Source organism: Oncorhynchus mykiss, chromosome 20, assembly GCF_057628025.1.
Source record: "Oncorhynchus mykiss isolate SJ-2025 chromosome 20, ASM5762802v1, whole genome shotgun sequence".
Lineage (NCBI taxonomy): Eukaryota > Metazoa > Chordata > Actinopteri > Salmoniformes > Salmonidae > Oncorhynchus > Oncorhynchus mykiss.
Genome location: NC_143041.1, coordinates 2,882,083 through 2,897,414, shown reverse-complemented (window position 1 = coordinate 2,897,414; position 15,332 = coordinate 2,882,083). Strand labels below are relative to the sequence as shown.

General features: G+C 44.3%; 1 protein-coding gene across 2 annotated transcripts in view; it reads left to right on the top strand.

Annotated features, from left to right (window-relative positions):
* Window positions 1-15,332, top strand: part of LOC110498800 (netrin-3) — a 96,701-nt gene that overhangs the window by 41,580 nt on the left and 39,789 nt on the right. The gene's annotated exons all lie outside the window — the stretch shown is intronic.

Sequence of the window (15,332 nt, the reverse complement as noted above, 5' to 3'; positions counted from 1 at the left end):
GTACCACAGTTGACAGTGCATGTCAGAGCAAAAACCAAGCCATGAGATAGAAATAATTGTCCGTAGAGCTCCGAGACAGGATTGTCTCAAGGCACAGATCTGGGGAAGGGTACCAAAACATTTCTGCATCATTGAAGGTCACTAAGAACAAAGTGGCCTCCATCATTCTTAAATGGAAGAAGTTTGGAACCACCAAGACTCTCCCTACTGGCCGCACGGCAAACTGAGCAATAGGGGGAGAAGGGGCTTGGCCAGTGAAGTGAGCAAAAACCCAATGGTCACTCTGACAGAGCTATAGAGTTCCTCTGTGGAGATGGGATAACCTTCCAGAAGGACAACCATCTCTGCAGAACTCCACCAATCAGGCATTTATGGTAGAGTGGCCAGATGGAAGCCACTCCTCAGTAAAAGGCACATGACAGCCCGCTTGGAGTTTGCCAAAATGCACCTAAAGACTCTCAGACCATGAGAAACAAGATTCTCTGGTCTGGTGAAACCAAGATTGAACATGGGAGCCTGAATGCCAACCGTCACGGCTGGAGGAAACCTGGCACAATCCCTACAGTGAAGCATGGTGGTGGCAGCATCATCCTGTGGGGATGTTTTTCAGCGGCAGGGAATGGGAGACTAGTCAGGATGGAGGGAAAGATGAATGGAGCAAAGTACAGAGAGGTCCCGATGAAAATTTGTACCAGAGTCCTCATAATCTCAGACTGGGGTGAAGGTTCACCTTCCAACAGGACAACGGTCCTAAACTCACAGCCAAGACAATGCAGGAGTGGCTTCGCAACAAGTCTCTGAATGTCCTTGAGTGGCACAGCCAGATCCCGGACTTGAACCCGATCGAACATCTCTGGAGAAACCTGAAAATAGCTGTGAAGCAACGCTCCCCATCCAACCTGACAGAGCTTGAGAGGATCTGCAGAGAAGAATGGGTGAAGCTCCCCAAATACAGGTGTGCCAAGCTTGTAGCGTCATACCCAAAAAGACTTGAGGCTGTAATCGCTGCCAAAGGTGCTTCCACAAAGTATTGAGTAAACGGTCTGAATACTTATGTTAATGTTATATTTCAGTTAATTTTTTTATATTTTTTATACATTTAAAAAATGCCTATATATCTGTTTTTGCTTTGTCATTATGGGATATTGTGTGTAGATTGATAAGGAAAATATACATCTGAATCCATTTTAGAATAAGGTTGTAATGTACCAAAATGTGGAAAAGAGATCTGAATACTGCAAATGCACTGTGTCAACATCAACTTTGTACAGATTATTATAGAAACATCATTCAATTGTCTGGTCTGTGCGAATACTCATCATTTCAATTGTCATCATGTTGGAAGGATCGTGCAAATTTAATGCGACTGAGAGTGGGGTCTACTCTCTTCCTTATCGTTCTACACTGAGTGTCCAAAACATTAGGAACAACTGCACTTTCCATGACGTAGACTGACCAGTTGAAAGTTATGATCCCTTATTGATGTCAACTGTTAAATCCACTTCAATCAGTGTAGGTGAAGGGGAGGAGACAGGGTAAGAAGTATGTTTAGACCTTGAGACAATTGAGACATGCATTGTGTATGTGTGCCATTCAGAGTTTAAATAGGCAAGACACAAAATGTAAGTACCTTTGAATGGGGTATGGTAGTAGGAGCCAGGCACACCGGTCAGAGTGTGTGAAGAACAGCTGGGTTTTCAACGTTCCCATACGCATCAAGAATGGTCCACCACCCAAAGGATATCCAGCCATCTTGACTCAACTGTGGGAAGCATTGGCGTCAACATGGGCCAGCATTCCTGTGGAACGCTTTCGACACCTTGTAGACGAATTGAGGCTGTTCTGAGGGCAAAAGGGGTGCAACTCATTAGCAAGGTGTTCCTAATGTTTTGTGCACTGTGTATATCCAGACCTATTTCTCGCTCTCTCCCTCTCTTCACCATTCTGGGTCTCTCTCCCTCTCTTCACCATTCTGGGTCTCTCTCCCTCTCTTCACCATTCTGGGTCTCTCTCTCTCTCTCTCTCTCATCCTGTCTTGCTCTCTCCCTCTCTCATCCTGTCTTGCTCTCTCCCTCTCTTCACCATTCTGGGTCTCTCTCTCTCTCTCTCTCTCTCTCATCCTGTCTTGCTCTCTCCCTCTCTCATCCTGTCTTGCTCTCTCCCTCTCTTCACCATTCTGGGTCTCTTTTTGACAAGTAGCATAACAATATTTTCTATTTATTTATGGACAAAACATTTGAGCGCAACACATGGATTAGTAATTTTCTGTATGACTATTTATAATCCCCCAAGTGAGGACATTTTCTCCCATTTTCAACAAATCTTTCCCTAATGCTATCTTAATTAAAAAGTTCATTTGATTCATTCTCAATCTGTGTTCTCTCCGAAGTTGCTGTAATGTTCTCAGCATTACAGATGGAGAAAGAGAGAGTTAAAATGAGATTTGACTACATTAAGGCTAGATGTGTGTGCTGCCTGAATACACCAGATGACTTGCTGCTTACACAAGTGAAGATGAGGGTGAAATATTCTTAGTTAGAGTTACATAATGCCAAATGCAACCCATCCCCAACCCTACATTGCTCAACAGACTTTACAGTGCACTGAAACTCAAATCAAATAAAACATTAAATAAAATTGTATTTGTCACAGTGAAATGCTTACTTACAAGCCCTTATCCAACAATGACGTTTTAAGAAAAATACCTACAAAAATAAGAAATTAAATAATTAAAGAGCAGCAGTAAAATAAAAGTAGCGAGGCTATATATAGGGGGTACCGAGTCAATTTCAATGTGGGGGGGCACCGGTTAGTCGAAGTAATTGAGGTAATATACACTACCGTTCAACAGTTTGGGGTCACTTAGTTGCAAAATTAATAGGAACTATAGTCAAGACGTTGACAAGATTATAAATAATGATTTTTAATAATTGTGTCCTTCAAACTTTGCTTTCGTCAAAGAATCCTCCATTTGCAGCAAAAATCCTTGCAGACCTTTGACAATCTAGTTGTCAATTTTTTGAGGTAATCTAAAGAGATTTCACCCCATGCTTTCACCCCATGCTTTCTGAAGCATCTCCCACAAGTTGGATTGGCTTGATGGGCACTTCTTACGTACCATACGGTCAAGCTGTTCCCACAACATCTCAATAGGGTTGAGATCCGGTGACTGTGCTGGCCACTCCATTTCAGACAGAATATCAGCTGACTGCTTCTTTCCTAAATAGTTATTGCATAGTTTGGAGCTGTGCTTCGGGTCATTTTCCTGTTGTAGGAGGAAATTGACTCCAATTAAGCGCAGTTCACACGATATGGCATGGCGGTGCAAAATGGAGTGATAGCCTTCCTTCTTCAAGATCCCTTTTACCCTGTACAAATCTCCCACTTTACCACCACAAAAGCATCCCCAGACCATCACATTGCCTCCACCATGGTAGACAGGTGGCGTCAAGCACTCCTCCAGCATCTTTTCAGTTTTTCTTCCTCTGTCCAGTGTCTGTGGTCTTTTGCCCATCTTAATCTTTTATTTTTATTGGCCAGTCTGAGATATGGCTTTTTCTTTGCAACTCTGCCTAGAAGGATAGTAATCCCGGAGTCACCTCTTCACTGTTGACTCTGAGACTGGTGTTTTGCGGGTACTATTTATTGAAGCTTCCAGTTGAGGACGTGTGAGGCATCTGTTTCTCAAACTAGACACTCTAATGTGCTTGTCAGTTGTGCACCGGGGCCTCCCACTACTCTTTCTATTCTATTTCTGGTTAGAGACAGTTTGCGCTGTTCTGTGAAGGGAGTACTACACAGAGTAGTAGGAGATCTTCAGTTTCTTGGTCATTTCTTGCATGGAATAGCCTTCATTTCTCAGAACAAGAATAGACTGATGAGTTTCAGAAGAAAGTTCTTTATTTCTGACCATTTTGAGTCTGTAGTCGAACCCACAAACGCTGATGCTCCAGATACTCAACTAGTCTAAAGGCCAGTTTTATTGATTCTTTAATCAGCACAACAGTGTTCAGCTGTGCTAACATGATTGCAAAATTATTTTCTAATTATCAATTAGCCTTTTAAAATGATAAACTTTGATTAGCTAACACAACGTGCCATTGGAACCCAGGAGTGATGGTTGTTGATAAAGGGATTTCTGTAGGCCTTTGTACAGTAGATAGTCCATAACAAATCAGCCATTACCAGCTATCAATAGTCATTTACAACATTAACCTCTAGCGTCGAGCAATCCTGTATCCGGGAGCGTAATCATAGCCTCAAGCTCATTACCATAACGCAATGTTTCCTATTCATGAAAATCGCAAATGAAATGAAATAAATATATTCAAACACAAGCTTAGCCTTTTGTTAACAACACTGTCATCTCAGATTTTCAAAATATGCTTTTCAACCAAAGCTACACAAGCATTTGTGCATGAGTAGCCTAGCATAGCATTAAGCCTATCATTCAGCAGGCAACATTTTCACAAAAACAAGAAAAGCATTCAAATAAAATAATTTACCTTTGAAGAACTTCGGATGTTTTCAATGACGAGACTCTTAGTTAGATAGCAAATGTTAATTTTTTCCAAAAATATTATTTGTGTAGACGAAATAGCTCCGTTTTGTTCATCACGTTTGGCTAAGAAAAAGGCCGGAAATAGCAGTCACTTACAACGCCAAACTTTTTTCCAAATTAGCTCCATAATATCGACAGAAACATGGCAAACATTGTTTAGAATCTATCCTCAAGGTGTTTTTCACATACAGTGCCTTGCGAAACCTTGCAAAAGGTCGCAAAGTTCAAGGGGGCCGAATCCCCCTTGAACTTTGCGACCTTTTGCCACATTTCAGGCTTCAAACATAAAGATATAAAACTGTATTTTTTTGTGAAGAATCAACAACAAGTGGGACACAATCATGAAGTGGAACGACATTTATTGGATATTTTGAAACTTTTTTAACAAATCAAAAACTGAAAAATTGGGCGTGCAAAATTATTACACCGGAACAGCTGGTGCTATCATGCATGTTTCAGTGTTACTTGCCTCGAAGCGAGCATAGAAGTAATTTAGCTCGTCTGGTAGGCTCGTGTCACTGGGCAGCAATCGGCTGTGTTTCCCTTTGTAGTCTGTAATAGTTTGCAGTCCCTGCCACATTCAACGAGCGTCGGAGCCGGTGTAATATGATTCAATCTTAGTCCTGTATTGATGCTTTGCCTGTTTGATGGTTCGTCAGAGGGCATTGAGGGATTTCTTATAAGCTTCCGGGTTAGAGTCCCGCTCCTTGATAGCAGCAGCTCTACTCTTCAGCTCAGTGCAGATGTTGCCTGTAATCCATGGCTTCTGGTTGGATATGTACGTACAGTCACTGTGGGGATGACTTCATCGATGCACTTATTGATGATGCCAGTGACTGATGTGGTCTACTCCTCAATGCCATCGGATGAATCCTGGGACATATTTCAATCTGTTCTAGCAAAACAGTAGCTTAGCATCTGCTTCATCTTTCCACTTTTTTATTGACGAGTCACTGGTGCTTCCCCCTTTAATTTTTGCTTGTCGGAATCAGGAGGATAGAATTGTGGTCAGATTTGCCAAATGGAGGTCAGGGGAGAGCTTTTTATGCATCTCTGTATGTGGAGTAAAGGAGGTCTTGAATGTGTTTCCCTCTGGTTGCACATTTGACATGTTGATAGAAATGAGGTAAAACAGATTTAAGTTTCCCTTCATTAAAGTCCCCGGCCACTAGGAGCACCGCCTCTGGATGAGCATTTTCCTGTTTGCTTATGGCGGTATACAGCTCATTGAGTGCGGTCTTAGTGCCAGCATCGGTCTGTGGTGGTATGTAGATATCTACGAAAAATACAGCTGAAAACTCTCTAGGTAGATGTGGTAGTGTGGTCTACAGCTTATCATGAGATACTCGAGCAAAACCTCGAGACTTCCTTAGATATCGTGCACCAGCTGTTGTTTACAAATATACATACGTAGACCCCTACCCCTTGTCTTACCAGAGGCTGCTGTTCTATCCTGCCGATGCAGTGTGTAACCCACCAGCTGTTTGTTAATCATGTCGTTGTTCAGCCACGACTTGGTTAAACATAAGATACAGTTTTTAATGTCTCTTTCGTTGGATATATGTGCTTTTAGCTCATCCAATTTATTTTCCAGCGATTCTACGTTGGCCAGTAGTACGGATGGCTTAGATTAGCCACTCGTCGGCGGATCCTCACAAGACACCCCAATCTCTTTCCGCGACCGGGTGTCTGGAGTAAATCCCTCTCGTCCGACTCGTTAAAGAGAAATTCTTCGTCCAGTTCAAGTTGAGTAATCGCTGTTCTGATGTCCAGAAGCTCTTTTCTGCCATAAGAGACGGTAGAAGCCACATCATGCACAAAATAAGTTTCAACAAATAAAAAATAAAAAACATAATAGCACGGTTGGTTAAGAGCCCATGAAATGGCAACCATCCTCTTTGGCGCCATCCTCTTTGGCGCCATCCTCTTTGGCACCATCCTCTTTGGCACCATCCTCTTTGGCACCATCCTCTTTGGCGCCATCCTCTTTGGCGCCATCCTCTTTGGCGCCATCCTCTTTGGCGCCATCCTCTTTGGCAACCATCCTCTTTGGCACCATCCTCTTTGGCGCCATCCTCTTTGGCGCCATCCTCTTTGGCGCCATCCTCTTTGGCGCCATCCTCTTTGGTGCCATCCTCTTTGGCGCCATCCTCTTTGGCACCATCCTCTTTGGCAACCATCCTCTTTGGCGCCATCCTCTTTGGCGCCATCCTCTTTGGCACCATCCTCTTTGGCAACCATCCTCTTTGGCGCCATCCTCTTTGGCGCCATCCTCTTTGGCAACCATCCTCTTTGGCGCCATCCTCTTTGGCGCCATCCTCTTTGGCGCCATCCTCTTTGGCACCATCCTCTTTGGCGCCATCCTCTTTGGCAACCATCCTCTTTGGCGCCATCCTCTTTGGCGCCATCCTCTTTGGCAACCATCCTCTTTGGCGCCATCCTCTTTGGCGCCATCCTCTTTGGCGCCATCCTCTTTGGCACCATCCTCTTTGGCGCCATCCTCTTTGGCGCCATCCTCTTTGGCGCCATCCTCTTTGGCACCATCCTCTTTGGCGCCATCCTCTTTGGCGCCATCCTCTTTGGCGCCATCCTCTTTGGCACCATCCTCTTTGGCGCCATCCTCTTTGGCAACCATCCTCTTTGGCAACCATCCTCTTTGGCGCCATCCTCTTTGGCGCCATCCTCTTTGGCACCATCCTCTTTGGCACCATCCTCTTTGGCAACCATCCTCTTTGGCGCCATCCTCTTTGGCGCCATCCTCTTTGGCAACCATCCTCTTTGGCACCATCCTCTTTGGCGCCATCCTCTTTGGCGCCATCCTCTTTGGCACCATCCTCTTTGGCACCATCCTCTTTGGCAACCATCCTCTTTGGCGCCATCCTCTTTGGCGCCATCCTCTTTGGCACCATCCTCTTTGGCGCCATCCTCTTTGGCGCCATCCTCTTTGGCGCCATCCTCTTTGGCGCCATCCTCTTTGGCGCCATCCTCTTTGGCGCCATCCTCTTTGGCGCCATCCTCTTTGGCACCATCCTCTTTGGCGCCATCCTCTTTGGCAACCATCCTCTTTGGCAACCATCCTCTTTGGCACCATCCTCTTTGGCGCCATCCTCTTTGGCGCCATCCTCTTTGGCAACCATCCTCTTTGGCGCCATCCTCTTTGGCGCCATCCTCTTTGGCGCCATCCTCTTTGGCACCATCCTCTTTGGCGCCATCCTCTTTGGCAACCATCCTCTTTGGCGCCATCCTCTTTGGCGCCATCCTCTTTGGCAACCATCCTCTTTGGCGCCATCCTCTTTGGCGCCATCCTCTTTGGCGCCATCCTCTTTGGCACCATCCTCTTTGGCGCCATCCTCTTTGGCGCCATCCTCTTTGGCACCATCCTCTTTGGCGCCATCCTCTTTGGCGCCATCCTCTTTGGCGCCATCCTCTTTGGCACCATCCTCTTTGGCGCCATCCTCTTTGGCAACCATCCTCTTTGGCAACCATCCTCTTTGGCGCCATCCTCTTTGGCGCCATCCTCTTTGGCACCATCCTCTTTGGCACCATCCTCTTTGGCAACCATCCTCTTTGGCGCCATCCTCTTTGGCACCATCCTCTTTGGCAACCATCCTCTTTGGCACCATCCTCTTTGGCGCCATCCTCTTTGGCGCCATCCTCTTTCTTACTGCAGCAGCAATATTTGTGATTTCTGTTTCATTAGCTCTATAAGTCTCCTCCACACTCAACCCAACATGATGTTTTCTGCACTCCCCTATGAATAATGAATGTCTTAACAGTGAATGACAACAGCTCCAAGAATGTAATTTGGCAGTGATTGCACTTACCTCAAGACGTATAAAAAAAAAAACATCATCTAGACACTCTGAAAGCTTACCAAGTCAAATTGTAGTCATTTTTTGTGACCTTGTTCATGTTAACAGATTACATTCTATGGGATTACTGTGTCATTTGATCAAGTGAATGTGGATTTTTGATACGTCAAAAAAAATCAGCATTTCTCTTCAAAGGGATATTACATCATACAAAAGTATGTGGACACTGTTTCAAATGAGTGGATTCTGCAATTTCAGCCACACCCATTGCTGACAGGTGTATAACATTTAGCACACAGCCATGCAATCTCCATAGACAAATATTGGCAGGAGAATGGCCTTACTGAAAAGGTCAGTGACTTTCAACGTGGCACCGTCATAGGATGCCACCTTTCCAACAAGTCAGTTCGTCAAATATCTGCCCTGTTAGAGCTGTCCTGGTCAACTGTAAGTGCTGTAAGCTGTAAGTGCTTGTACAGCTCTTTTTACTACACTCTTATTTACTCTCAACCCTCTACCACCACACGCGACTCTATCCCATAACACTAACTCCCTCACTGTTCTCCTCTCCCCACCCCCACCACCCCTCTTTAGGAAACGTTATGCCTGGGTTGATATGTCACCTTTGTACATTACTCTCAGACTGAATTCCTGTGTGCTCCAGCAAACACTTGCATGCTATACCTGATCACAGAACAGTGGGGACACCAAACCCACATTTCATTCCAACATGTCCCTAATTCCATTGTTCCAAAAGGCCCTTTAGGGTTAATTCTAGAATGTCTCCACCCCAGTGTTAAAAAGGTCCCCACGGCACACTAAAGCTCATTCTTAGTCCCTTGTTTTTTATTTTCTTATTTTCTTCATGGCGCTGCAGAAAGCAGTGGGACGAGCAACAACCCCTGTGGGACACCACCGTCTGGGTAGCAGCAGCCGTCTGTGGTGCTGGCCAAGGTGTGTGTGTTTGTTTAGTCTGGAAGAAGGTGTGAGATTGCCAAATTTTTAGGAAGATGGGGTCCCCCAGGAATCACCGGAGCCCTCCTCTGGGCCGCGGGGCTAGGGATGTGTTTGGGGCCCCCACCCACCCTTACTGTCTACCATGAAGTAAATGTGTTTTATTATATTCAAACAAAAACTTTTTGGGGCCATTGATACCATTGGAAACCAGCACTACTATTTTGCTGAAGAGAAAGTGCGCCTTTCGTTTTTGGGACACATACATCGTGCCCCATAGCGTTTAAAACTTCTTTAAGGTTATTAAAATATACTTTTAATCCACCTTCTGGTTCTGACCTGAATCAAGAATTTGTTCTGTGGTGTGAGCCAAGTGTTAGTTGACTTACAGTGATAGGGATGGTGAGTGGGCATTGGTGTGACAGTGATGATGCTATGGCATGCTGGTAGTAGAGAGTTACAAAGATGTATTACCAAGATGATATGGTGGTATGAGAGCCTGCCTGACTGGCAGGTCATGGTATGACAGTGTGATGCAACAACTCTTAATGAAGGTGACTGTTTGATATTAACTTTGACAAAAAAAACTGACTTTGACTGTTGAATCCCTGACCGTAACTATTTATTTTATGACATTGTATCCCTCCAGTCCTGGCTCTCTACCTGTGATAGCTCTGCTCACCCCTGCCCTGCCCTGCCCTGCCCTGCCCTGCCCTGCCCTACCCTGCCCTTCCCTGCCCAGGTTAGCTCTTTCGCCAGCCAGTCCTTTTGCTCTTCCCTCTTGCTATTCCTTCTCATTAGTGTTGACCGGTGGTCACCAACCGGTCGATCGTAACCAAGGCATTCCCAGTCGATCAGCAAACATTTCTGTAAAAAAAAAAAAACAACGATAAAGCCTTGCGCTCCTATTTTTTTGTATTAGTTTTGTGTTGCAGTAGGTGCACTTGATTCAGTAGCCCTAGTACCGGGAAGGCAAAGCGTTCCCATTTTGAACCATTTCATGTGTCTGAAGGTAGAACTCCGCCTACCCAGCAGGCCCAGAAAGCAAATCAAGTTCACCTATAGGCCTACCGCTGGCCAATCAGATAGCTCACATCACTGTGTCTGACCAGTTCCCTCGAGCCATAGGCTGTAAAAAGAGGCCTCGAACGGACAGGAAAGTTGATACTGTGAGATTTCAAAACTTTTAAAACCCTGACTAGAGAGACTCAACGAATACAGCAACGAGCTGCTGTTTATATGAGTAAGTTCATGCTTAAGTGAACTGTCAACACTTTGTGCAACATTTTTATAAAGTATCTTCCTACTTCCACTCACGCTACCACCAGCACTGCAGCTGCAATGAATGACTGCAGCAAAGTGTTCCAATAAGCTTGTGTTGTTGTTATTATTAGCAGCTTGTGTCTTTTTTAATATCGAGGAATGTTTAACTTCCTCTGGTCATAGGAGTAACTACATGAATTGGTGCATGCGGCAGAAATAATGCAGTGTGACTTGAATATCCTGTTGGAAGACCGTGTCCTTTCTCTCAGCGGAAGGAGGGAGAGCGGAGGGACGGTGAGTCAGGTGACAGGCAGCTCCCTCCTTCCCCTCAGACTGATCATCGGATGTAGGCCATCAGTCCAGTAAGAACAAAACAGTATTATGCTCACTCAGCTGTGCCTCACAAGTCATACAACAAATTATTTACTACCAGCGTGACTATACCTAAATGTATTTCATATCATTTCAAAATGGTTTGAGAAGAACAACAAGGCAATTCAAGCATAGCCAATATAAAGTGAGCCTATAGTCTACTTCACAAACCTCATTGCTACAGAACTATGTTTAATTTGTTAATGTTGCAAAAAGGATCTGAGCAGTAGACCCCGGCTTGCATTTCGATCTCGAAAGTGATCTGGACTCAGAAAAGGTTGGTGACCACTGGTGTAGACGATAGTCTACACTCCATGCCTGGGTTGTGCTAGGCTCGACCCTCTGTAAACCAGATGTCCACACTGGGAATAACAGTACAGGTCAGACCCCACCAGATCTAATGGAAACAGACAGGACATGGACCAGACACTCAGAGGATGAAGCACACGAACCAAGCATGGAGCACATTACTTCTAAAATATGCCTAGCATTTGTCTGAAAGCAGGTCAGAAAAATGTGTCTAGAGCACTGCCGCTAATGTAAAGTAACTATCCCCCCAAAAAGATATATACAGTTGAAGTCAGGAGTTTACATACACCTTAGCCAAATACATTTCAACTCAGTTTTTCACAATTCTTGACATCCTAGTAAAAAAATCCGTCTTAGGTCAGTTAGGATCACCACTTTATTTTAATAATGTGAAATGTCAGAATAATAGGAGAGAATGATTTATTTCAGCTTTTATTTCGTTCATCACAATCCCAGTGGGTCAGAAGTTTACATACACTCAATTAGTATTTGGTAGGATTGCCTTTAAATTGTAAAACTTGGGTCAAACGTTACGGGTAGCCTTCCACAAGTTTCCCACAATAAGTTGGGTGGATTTTGGTGTCAGGTTTGTAGACCTTGCTCGCACACGCATTTTCATTTCTGCTCACAAATGTTCTATAGGATTGAGGTCAGGGCTTTGTGATGGTGACTCCAATACCTTGACATCGTTGTCCTTAAGCCATTTTGCCACAACTTTGGAATTATGTTTGGGGTCATTGTCCATTTGGAAGACCCATTTGCGACCAAACTTCCTGACTGATGTCTTGAGATGTTGCTTCGATATATCCACATACTTTTCCTCCCTCATGATGCCATCTATTTTGTGAAGTGCACCAGTCCCTCCTGCAGCAAAGCACCCCCACAACATGATGCGGCCACCCCTGTGCTTCACGGTTGGGATGGTATTCTTCGGCTTGCAAGCCTCCCCCTTTTGCCTCCAAACATGACAATGGTCACTATGGCCAAACAGTTCTATTTTAAACAGAAGTCTGGCTTTTTTTATGTCGGTTTTAGAGCAGTGGCTTCTTCCTTGCTGAGTGGCCTTTAAGGTTATGTCGATAGGACTTGTTTTACTGTGGATATGGACACTTGTGTACCTGTTTCCCCCAGCATCTTCACACGGTCCTTTGCTGCTGTTCTGGGATTGTTTTGCACTTTTTGCACCAAAGTACGTTCATTTCTAGGAGACAGAATGTCTCCTTCCTGAATGTCTCCTTCCTGAACGTCTCCTTCCTGAGCGGTATGACGGCTGCGTGGTCCCATGGTGTTTATACTTGCATACTATTGTTTGTACAGATGAACGTGGTACCTTCAGGCGTTTGGAAATTGCGGATGAACCACGGATGAACCAGACTTGTGGAGGTCTACAATTTTTTTCTGAGGTCTTGGCTGATTTCTTTTGATTTCCCCATGATGTCAAGCAAAGAGGCACTGAGTTTGAAGGTAGGCCTTGAAATACATCCACAGGTACACCTCCAATTGACTCAAATGATGTCACTTAGCCTATCAGAAGCTTCTAAAGCCATGACATAATTTCCTGAAATTTTCCAAGCTGTTTAAAGGCACAGTCAACTTAGTCTATGTAAACTTCTGACCCACTGGAATTGTGATACAGTAAATTATAAGTGAAATAATCTGTCTGTATACAATTGTTGGAAAAATGACTTGTGTCATGCACAAAGTAGATGTCGTAACCGACTTGCCAAAACTATAGTTTGTTACAAGAAATGTGTGGAGTGGTTGAAAAACAGTTTTAATGACTCCAGCCTAAGTGTATGTAAACTTCCGACTTCAACTGTATATCATTGTATTTCTTGTTATCCAACAAAAGGGTTACATTTATCAAAATATTACAATCCATGTCTCAATTGTCACAAGGCTTAAAAAATCCTTCTTTAACCTGTCTCCAAGTGACATCAATAAGGGATCATAACTTTCACCTGAATTCACGTGGTCAGTCTATGTCATGGAAAGAGCAGGTGATCTTCATGTTTTGTTTACTCAGTATACACTAGAGCAATATTGAGGCAAGCTTGACTTGGAAATAGGTGTTCTATAGAGAGAGAGGGGGGGGGGGGGGGTTTGGAGGAGAAAGACTTTGTAGTGATTTTTTCTGTCTTCAAAGGGGGCTCAGTATTTTTGGTGGGCCTCTGTTTTTTTGTAAACTATTAGCTGGAATTAGGGGGATTTGACAGATGGGCTGCAGGAGAGAGCAGGGCGGTCCAGGAGGGTGTATGTGTCTGGTTGGGCTCTACTTATGTCAGACCCAGACCCAGCACAGACACATCCCCTGGGACAGAGCTATAAGTGCTAAGCAAACATATCTGTGTTGTACTCTGGAAACTCTGAAGGAGCCCCAAACGCCAAAACCGGCAACTCGTTTCTCCTTCCTTCCTTCTCTCTTTCTCTCTCTCTCTCCTGGTCACCTCTCCTCTTCCGCTCCACCACATATTCATCACAAGACATTGAGACACCAGATCATGATTACTTTATTTTCTCACACAAACACATCGGTTCAGGTTGCAAGGTCACATGGAATTTTAAAAACATAGCGCGTTAGAATGTAATAACTTATAGTCACTTCTAGGCCTGAGATGTATGTGTGTGTAGGTCTACATATTTCCACTTTTGGAGGGAGACCCATAGGTGTCAGTTCTGATGTTGGGCCCTAGAGGGCACTGGTTTGTCCGTGAGTGTCCATGTGTCAGACAGACACCTTTGGCTTTCTCTTGGTGCCTGTGTTGTTGTCACATGCATGTTGCCATGTTCCCGCTTTCACCTCTGCTGTCGCCCGGGGCTCGCTGGGACCCGACACTTCATTTACTTACAGCGTGATGGCCAAATTAATTGGGCTGGGTTGAGGGAGGGTCGTGGGGTGGGGATACCTCCTGTGCCTTCAAATAATCACACGGGTGAGGAATGTTGCTCCAAAATCAGTAGCTCTATGAAATGGTGCCTTTTGGGTGGTTAGCCTGAGCCACTGTCGGGGACATGTATGGCGAAACTGACAGCGCCTTTGTGTTTGTCTGAGTGGGGCATCAGGTAAGGGTGCAGTAGAGGTTTCCCTTATTATTGGTGGTAGGTTTGGTCGTTTAGTAGTTTTCCTTTGGGATTGTTTGACTTTGTTGATTGGATGTGTCTGATTCATTTGAGTGGTTTGTCGAGGTTTAGTTGGTGTTTATTTTTTCTATTAAGCCATTATTTGGTTTTATGGCAGCAAGAAAAGACACTCAAACACTAAAAACTATATTTTAAGACAGTCATATCCACAGCATCAGCAGAGTAATGTTGGAACCCTGGGAACCTTCTGTGAATGCTGGCAGCGGGGTGTGTGTGTGTGTGTGTGTGTGTGTGTGTGTGTGGTGTTTGCGTGTGCGTACATGCGTTTTGTGTATGTATGGGTCTGTGTGAGCCACATACTGTATAATCTGGGAGTGTGATCTGAGATGTGCTGTTTCATCCCTGTGCCAAGGCAAGCTGCTGGGCTGGGGCTCCAGCTAGCGTGCCCACCCGCCCAAACTCCCATGCCCCCATCCCACTCTGTTCCACAGATGTTTGCAATCACGACCATAGCTGCCCAACATTGGGGTGATCTGAGCCGTAATTGAATCTTGTCAAAGTTTGTGACCTCCCCCAGCATAGAATTTACTCTATGGGAGTAACGTTTTTTAAGGATTGGGTATACTATTTTATGCTGAATATGTGTATATATATATATTTTTTATCATCTTAATATCATAAAATTTACTATATTTCTAATATGTTTCAGTTTAGGACTTTTTTCTGTTTGAGGTCTATGTGGAGTATTCCTTTTAAAGCGTTCCTGTTAAAATATGTGGGTTTGGGCTCCTAGCCAATAATAATAATTTTTGCACACCCAATTTTTCAGTTTTTGATTTGTTAAAAAAAGTTTGAAATATCCAATAAATGTCGTTCCACTTCATGATTGTGTCCCACTTGTTGTTAATTCTTCACAAAAAAATACAGTTTTATATCTTTATGTTTGAAGCCTGAAATGTGGCAAAAGGTCGCAAAGTTCA